The 7,885-nt window shown below is 39.3% G+C and overlaps 1 protein-coding gene across 1 annotated transcript in view; it reads right to left on the reverse strand.

Annotated features, from left to right (window-relative positions):
• Nucleotides 1-7,885, reverse strand: part of GNB3 (G protein subunit beta 3) — a 549,058-nt gene that overhangs the window by 362,556 nt on the left and 178,617 nt on the right. The gene's annotated exons all lie outside the window — the stretch shown is intronic.

Genomic DNA, 7,885 nt, shown 5'->3' on the forward strand with positions numbered 1-7,885 from the left:
TCCTCTTCAGTATTACTCTAGCGATAGCTAGTCCTCTTCAGTATTACTCTAGCGATAGCTAGCCCTCTTCAGTATTACTCTAGCGATAGCTAGCCCTCTTCAGTATTAGTCTAGCATCTGCTGCTTTCCTGTCTTAAGTATCCTTAGTGCTGCTCTTACTTTTAGGCTGGCTCCTCTTCTCCTCTCATCGTAAGCTCTCTCTCTGGGACATTACAGATTCTGTGGGGTTTTCTTCATTCAGAAATTGCTAGAAATACTCCTTACATCTGCCTTTATGCCCTCTGGACTGGTAAGCATGTTGTTGCTGGCATTCCTTATGAAGGGTGTCTATCTTCTTTATCTTCCCGTCTTTGCCTTGCAACCTCATAGAGTTCTGCTGAGCCACTTTCCAGAAGCTGGTTGAATGCCTCTGATGCCTTGTTCTTTGGTAATGCTACTGCTCTCTTAGCCTCTTTAGTAGCCAGCCGATATTGTTTCTTAGCCTGGTCCATCTTTTCTGTCTCCCATTTTTTCGCATGCGTTTTTTTTTTATGACTTCCTGGACTTCTCTGTTCCACCACCAACTTTCCTTATGAAGCTTATTTTCATGCCTGACTATGTTGTTCAGTAGCTTTGTGACCCAGGGGCTGCTGGGATTTATGGTAGACACACACTGGCCAATAGGAGCACACAGCCTACTCCAATCTATACCAGAGACTTATGCTGATAGTACGAGGTGTCTACGTCTTCAACCTACTTATTACTTGCAAATACCTGTGTCCATTTTTAATAATCTGACCAGATCACCCACACCCAGAGACAGGTTTTTACACCTTCAAGTGGCTCGACCTGATATGGCATGCAGTTTGTGATCAATTTTCTCCTATCTGGCGGAAACTGTCCACCACTGATTCTGCCCAAAATGGTTTATCTATACAACTCTTTCCACAGCAGGCACCATCTAGAGTCTGTGCTATTACCCTCAACTCCCTGCTTGAGTAAGTTTGAGGTTACAATGCCCAGTATATTTTTGAGAGCTGGAAGGAATCCCACAAAGACACACAGAGAACTTGCAAACATTACATGGTCATTGGCCAAACGACAGAAGGAAACCTTGCACCTTGCTCATGTGAGGTGAAGAGCTTAACCATTATGCCATCTGTTTCTCTCTTCATCTGTATGTGTCTTCATCAAAAAACTAAATATTGAGCCTCATCTGATCCAGCTAAATGCTTCATCACCAACATACCAAAAATGAAACAAAATTCATTGAAACATTTTGCACCTCCACACCCTCTGCTAATTACATATACCTGTTCTCAGATCACACAACAGTGGAGAAAAGTTATATTTCTCAGTCCCCTCATCTTTTACTGAAAAAAGCTGGTATATGCGATCAGCTGATTTTCGATCACACAAAACTGCTTTTTTTTCTATTTCACTAAAGGAATGTAGAACATTAATACACGCATGTGTGTTTTCTTCATAGGTTGTTAGTAGGCTTGCAGTCCAGGAGAACATTCAGAAGCCTTCCCTGTTGCCCCTAAGCTAGGTGACTTTTTCAAGGTCACACAGTAGGCTAAAGTTCACAGCCTTAAACCAATGTACCAACTTCCAGATTTGCTCTCTTTGTACTTGTAGGCTGAACCTGATAAAGGCTTGGAGAGAGAAACAAATCAGTGAGCTGCCCCGATTATCAAAAGAAAAATAAATGTAAATGTGTGCTTGCATGTTTGTGTGTCTCTGTGCACCTATCTTTTTTTCTGGTTAAAAAAATCCATTACATTAGGTATGTGTTTGGGTTGTGCATGTTTGCATGCATTTATCTATCAATCGAAGTTGTCTCTCCAAGTTTTTTCTCTAGTTAGAAAGAGGTAAAATGTTGGTTAACTGGTTAGTCCACTGGCCACATCCAAGAGCACTGTCTGATTAAGTGACTTGCACAGACTCACACTGTAGGCAAGTGGAGTCTGTAGGAAGCAAACCTAGAGGACTGGTGTAGGGTATAGGTTTAGTAGCACATAGTCTTAACCCTCTACAGCAAATTATCATTATGTGTATTTGTGTTTCTATGTCTCTGTATACAAGTATATATGTATGTTTATATGTATGTATCAGTGAATATAATGCCCCCTTCAACGTGTACCTGACTAGACATATGGAACAGTTGGAATGCCCACAAAGGTTCCTTACCAGGAGAGTCCAGGGTATAAACAAATTGTCCTGTATGGATCACCTTGAAGCCCTTTCTCTACACTCAGTCTCCTACAGGTTACTGAGAGGTGATATATGCTTGGCATTCAAGGCATCCTTGGATGCAGCGCTGATGAAACTTTTGGACAGACCCAAAATGAACAGCATCAGAATAACTAGATCCAAGGATTTAAATGTTGCCTTTGACATAAATAAGACATGTTGGTGATACAAATATGTGTCTCAGAGCACGCCATACTCTGGAACAGGGTCCCCATCCATGTGAAGCATATTCCATCCTTAACCCTACTTACGTGTAACCTTGATTAATGGATAAGAAACTGAAAAGTCACCGTGGGTCTGACCTCCCATGTCTCTGATAGACAGTGGCAGGCAGCAATGAGCAAACTAACAGACCCCCCTCCCCCGCACACATAACCTCTAGAAACTTCCTAATATACCACCTCTTAATAAATGCCCAAGCTATATGGGAAACAATTGGGTGGGGTTGCACAACTTGATGTATAAGGGCCCTAATGGTCATTAGCCTAATATATACCCATGAACTTATCTAAATATCTTTCGATATATCTATCTATCTATCTATCTATCTATCTATCTATCTATCTATCTATCTATCTATCTATCTATCTATCTGTCTATCTATATATCTATCTATCTATCTATCTATCTATCTATCTATCTATCTATCTATCTATCTATCTATCTATCTATCTATCTATCTATCTAAGTAATTAGACAAATGCTTTATTTGATGACCGATACTATTATAGGCAACAGTTTGAACACAGCTTAGTGTTCTGCATCATGTATGCTTCACATTAGGTAGTACATACTAGGTACTTAGTGCTCTGCTTCGTGTATGCTTCACATTAGGTAGTACATACTAGGTGCTTAGTGCTCTGCTTCGTGTATGCTTCACATTAGGTAGTACATACTAGGTGCTTAGTGCTCTGCTTCGTGTATGCTTCACATTAGGTAGTACATACTAGGTACTTAGTGCTCTGCTTCGTGTATGCTTCACATTAGGTAGCACATACTAGGTAGTTTGATCTGCCATGAAGGCTGTTGAACTCAGTGAGCCTCTCTTCAAACACAGAAATGTCCTGCCCTAAATAATTAAAAAGTACTTTTGTACTGTAGCATACTTAAAAAAATCTCTTTCTATTTGAGTATCCAGGTATGAAAAAGGGAAAAAAAAAACATTGAGGTAACAACAAAAAAGTTTTAACAACAAAATACAACACTCATAATAAAACTGATAATTGTGTTATAAAGTACAACCATATATACAACTATATAAACAAATATTTACAAATGTGTTGCATGTCTTAAACAAGGTAATAAAATTGTACCAATACTAACCCTCCCAAAATACATGCACTAATCAAGACTTGACTTATTGTATAATTCTTCTGGTATCACTTTGTAAGGATACACTTCGATCAATCAACAGCACTTTTATAGAGCGCCGAACAATCAAAAGCAAAGGAGCAAAGAAACTTTAGTCAAACCTTAGATGTAAGCTTTTTGCTTTTTTTTTTTTGTAGGGAGCATGCCCCCCACTCTCCCATATGAGGTGACACCCCCACACCCTCAAACTTAAGTATACCTATTCAAGGTTACACAACAGTGGAGAACTCCACTGTTGGCAAAACTTGTTTTGCTCTTTTTCATTTGATCTTTCAGCATCGATATAAGTGTTGTCAAGTGAATGACAGGCACTTGCTTTGTAGTCATATATACATGTTCATCAGCTACTATCATGTATTTAGCTTGAAGTCACATAAAAGTAATACCAAATTGCCTTAAATCAACAGTATATTCAAGCTTGCTTAGACCTCCTCCCCTGAAATAGGGACCTGCTTCTTCCAGGAAACTGGCCTTATTTAATTATCTCTGATCTGGTCCATATTCCATCATGTTTCAGGGTTTTAAGATACCTGTATTTTGATATACTATCTATTATGCAGTTTTTGATATTCTAGGTTCTGTTAGGTGGGGTTTGCTGCATTTAGCCTTATCCAGTTTAGTCAAGAATTAGATAACTGAGGTTTGGATGTAATCAATGGAAGCTAATGTCATTTTGGAACTATAGGGATAAGGATACACGTCGACTACTATATGCAATTCTGGGGACCTTAAAAAGGTCATTAAGCGGGTGGACTGTGTGCAGAAGGTAATCACCAAACTTGTGTTGGGGAATAGAAAATGAAGAAAGATTGAAATGGCTGGGCATGCACATTTGGTGGAATAAAGGAAGGAAATAAGCCAAACAGAAGTAAAATGGACTGACAGTTCAGTTGGAATTAATAAGGACTGAGGCTGGGAATAGAAAGGGTGCAGGTGATAGCTGGGAGGTGGAAGATTCAAGTTTGACTTAATGAAATAGTTTTTAACAGAGAGGGCGGTGGGCTGAGGCACAACCTACTAGAGCTGGTGGTGGAGAGTGGTTCAGCAGAAAGTTGAAATACAGGGGCCTGGAAGGCAGAAGCAATTGCAGAGATGAGTTACATGCAGCATTCAAGAAAGCTTTTTGGATCACAGATATTTTAATTTACATAAACACATATAATACAATTGTCATTGTATGACAATGTGATGGTTTAATGGTTAATGTTTTTTTCCTGATAGCTATAGCTTTTGGGATTCATTCCAGAGCTCTTATTACCTCCTCTGTGGAGACTGAATATTTTATCCATGCCTGAGTGGACGTTTCTGACCTCCATTTCCTACCTCCTCACATAACCATCCTGGTTGATGAGCTACATAAGAGTATTTTTCCATGTATACTATAATTACTCTACTATTGTGGTCTAGATTGCAGAAACCAGCCTGAGAAGGACTTCTCACTTACCCAATTAACAAATAAGGGCCTACTTTGATGTAATAAAAAAGAACTCCCTGGCACTGAGGTTACTGACCTCAGGATCCCACAACCTCCAAGACTGTAATTTAAATGAATGAAACTGAAGGAAGTTTTAAGTATTTTTTAGGGGGGTATCCTGTATCCCCAAATAGTAAATTTGATGCTCTATTTTCCCATTTTTTTTAGGAATTAGTGCAACCTTAGGGGTAGTATTTACAGATCAGTGATAGAAATGGAGGCAACATTCACACAATGTGGAGTATAGGACACAGCCGCACTCCTGCAAAAAACATTGCACTTGTAAGTTCAGTGCAGCTCACTGATTTTTTTGTGTGGTTGTGAGATCGTTCATGGTAGACCATGGGTGTTGCTTTGAGCTTTGGTAAGTTGAATTAGGCCTGCAACTAAAAAAATAACTTTAATGACCTAGTACTGGAGAAGATGACAAGAAAAAGTGTGAGTGTGCACCTAAGGTCAGCTCATCTATCGTGCAGTGCTAAAATGTCCTGGAAAATGTGATGTTTGGCTTGCAGCATAAAGGCCAAGGGCATGCACTTGGTTCTGTGCAGTTGGCTTCACTGGGAAGATGCAGGAATGCACATGCTCACAGAGGAAGGCATAGCAGGCCATATTTGTCTGAAGAGTGATAATGCTATTGAAAGGTTTTTCTTAACTAAGGTTCAGGGTTAGGGTTAGGGGAAGGGTTAGAGTTTTATATCTGTGTGTGTGTGTGTATGTGTGTGTGTGTGTGTGTGTGTGTGTGTGTGTGTGTGTGTGTGTTTATATATATATATATATATATATATATATATATATATATATATATATATATATATATATATATGTGTGTATTTATATATATGTGTGTGTGTGGGTTCATATGAAAACAACGACACGCAAAAGAACGACATTCACTATATCGAAACGAAACCATTGACATTGCAAAACATCGACACTACATTTATACGTAAGTACAGTGCTAACATGGGTCCTGCAGGGGGGAAGTAAAGGATATGATACGACACTGTACCCATACTACTACTATAGTGAATGTTGTTCTTTTGCGTGTCGTTGTTTTCATATGAACCCGTGTGTGTGTGTGTGTGTGTGTGTGTGTGTGTGTGTGTGTGTGTGTGTGTGTGTGTGTGTGTGTGTCTGAAATAAAAAAATATATTCACACATAGAATTCACTTTAATGATTTGATATTTCCTGCTGCCTGTAGTTTGATTTTTATGTAAAGGTGAATTAACCTACTACACAGTATTTACAAATCCATTTAAAATGACTCAAGTAAACCACTGTGAATGGCATACTCCAAAGGAAGATGTCACGTTTGCTGAGCCTTTTCTAATGAAACATCACAGCTACACACACACACACACACACACACACACACACACACACACACACAGACACACAAACACACACACACATATATGACAGTGCTCGCAGGCACTATGTCCTATGTGATCCATTTCAAAGACACACACTAACAAATCTTCACAGCTGAGTATGCCCTCATTAATGAAATACCACAAACAAACAGATTCTTGTGTAACACTCCAGAGAAACACATGGAAACTTTTTGTCAAAGCTCACTCTATTCCCTAGTTAGAAATTAAAAGTTATCAAGAAATAATATGGTCCCTTTGAAACAGTTTTACACATCACCATCTGCAAAAGTAAACTTTGTGAACATCTGCTGAGTATTTCTTTTTCAAACAAGTCAAACAAACAACAGATCCCAAGAAACCACCCTTTAAGAATAATGTATACACAGAGACAGCTTTGTGTGAACCTTTTGAACAGGTGTTACAGACAAAGAGGTCCTATAAAATGGATTTATTGGAATGCACATGCAAATGTTTTTTCATAGCTCTGGTCTTTACTGTCATATATTAAAGAGACATATATCAAATTAGTCTGACCTGCCTCCAGAGCCACAGTAAGTAGTAAGATGTCACAGGAATATCTGCAACTCAAGCTCACATGCATTGCTAAACAAAAGTTAACATGTTATTGTTCTTTCTGCCTTTATTGACCTGATCTCTTGGTAGGAAGCACTTGGCTTTTCCTTATACCTCAGAATCTCTCAAATTCAACTTTTAGAGACTAAGAGGAGCCTTCTCTGTGTCTTTAATTGCTTTGTTATACCTAATCAAGGCTCTGTTATACGTAATCAAAACTCATTTTACCAAACTACTGTTTACTGATTTTTCTGAGTTTAAAAATGTCTAAAGCAAAGTTTTGTACAGGCCAAGCAGGCTGTGATCAGGCCTGTGGTACCATCAGATGGAGACTTGATTGTGAACTTAAAGATCCACATTTGGTTGATGTACTGTGGTGCCCTTACTATCACAGTGGTGACATACTGTGGTGCTCCTTACTATCACAGTGGTGACATACTGTGGTGCCCCTTACTATCACAGTGGTGATGTACTGTGGTGCCCCTTACTATCACAGTGGTGATGTACAGTGATGCCCCTTACTATCACAGTGGTGACATATTGTGATGCCCCTTACTATCACAGTGGTGATGTACTGTGGTACCCTTACTATCACAGTGGTGATGTACTGTGATGACCCTTACTATCCACTGGTGACATACTGTGGTATGCTTTATAACCACAGTGGTGATGTACTGTGTGCCCTTACTATCACAGTGGTGATGTACAGTGATGCCCTTACTATCAGAGTGGTGATGTACTGTGCTGCCCCTTACTATCACAGTAGTGATGTACTGTGATGCCCCTTACTATCACAGTGGTGATGTACTGTGGTGCCCCTTACTATCACAGTGGTGACGTACTGTGGTGTTTCTT

The sequence above is a fragment of the Protopterus annectens genome, chromosome 8.part0, assembly GCF_019279795.1.
Source record: "Protopterus annectens isolate FY-2018-M chromosome 8.part0, PAN1.0, whole genome shotgun sequence".
Classification (NCBI taxonomy): Eukaryota; Metazoa; Chordata; order Ceratodontiformes; family Protopteridae; genus Protopterus; species Protopterus annectens.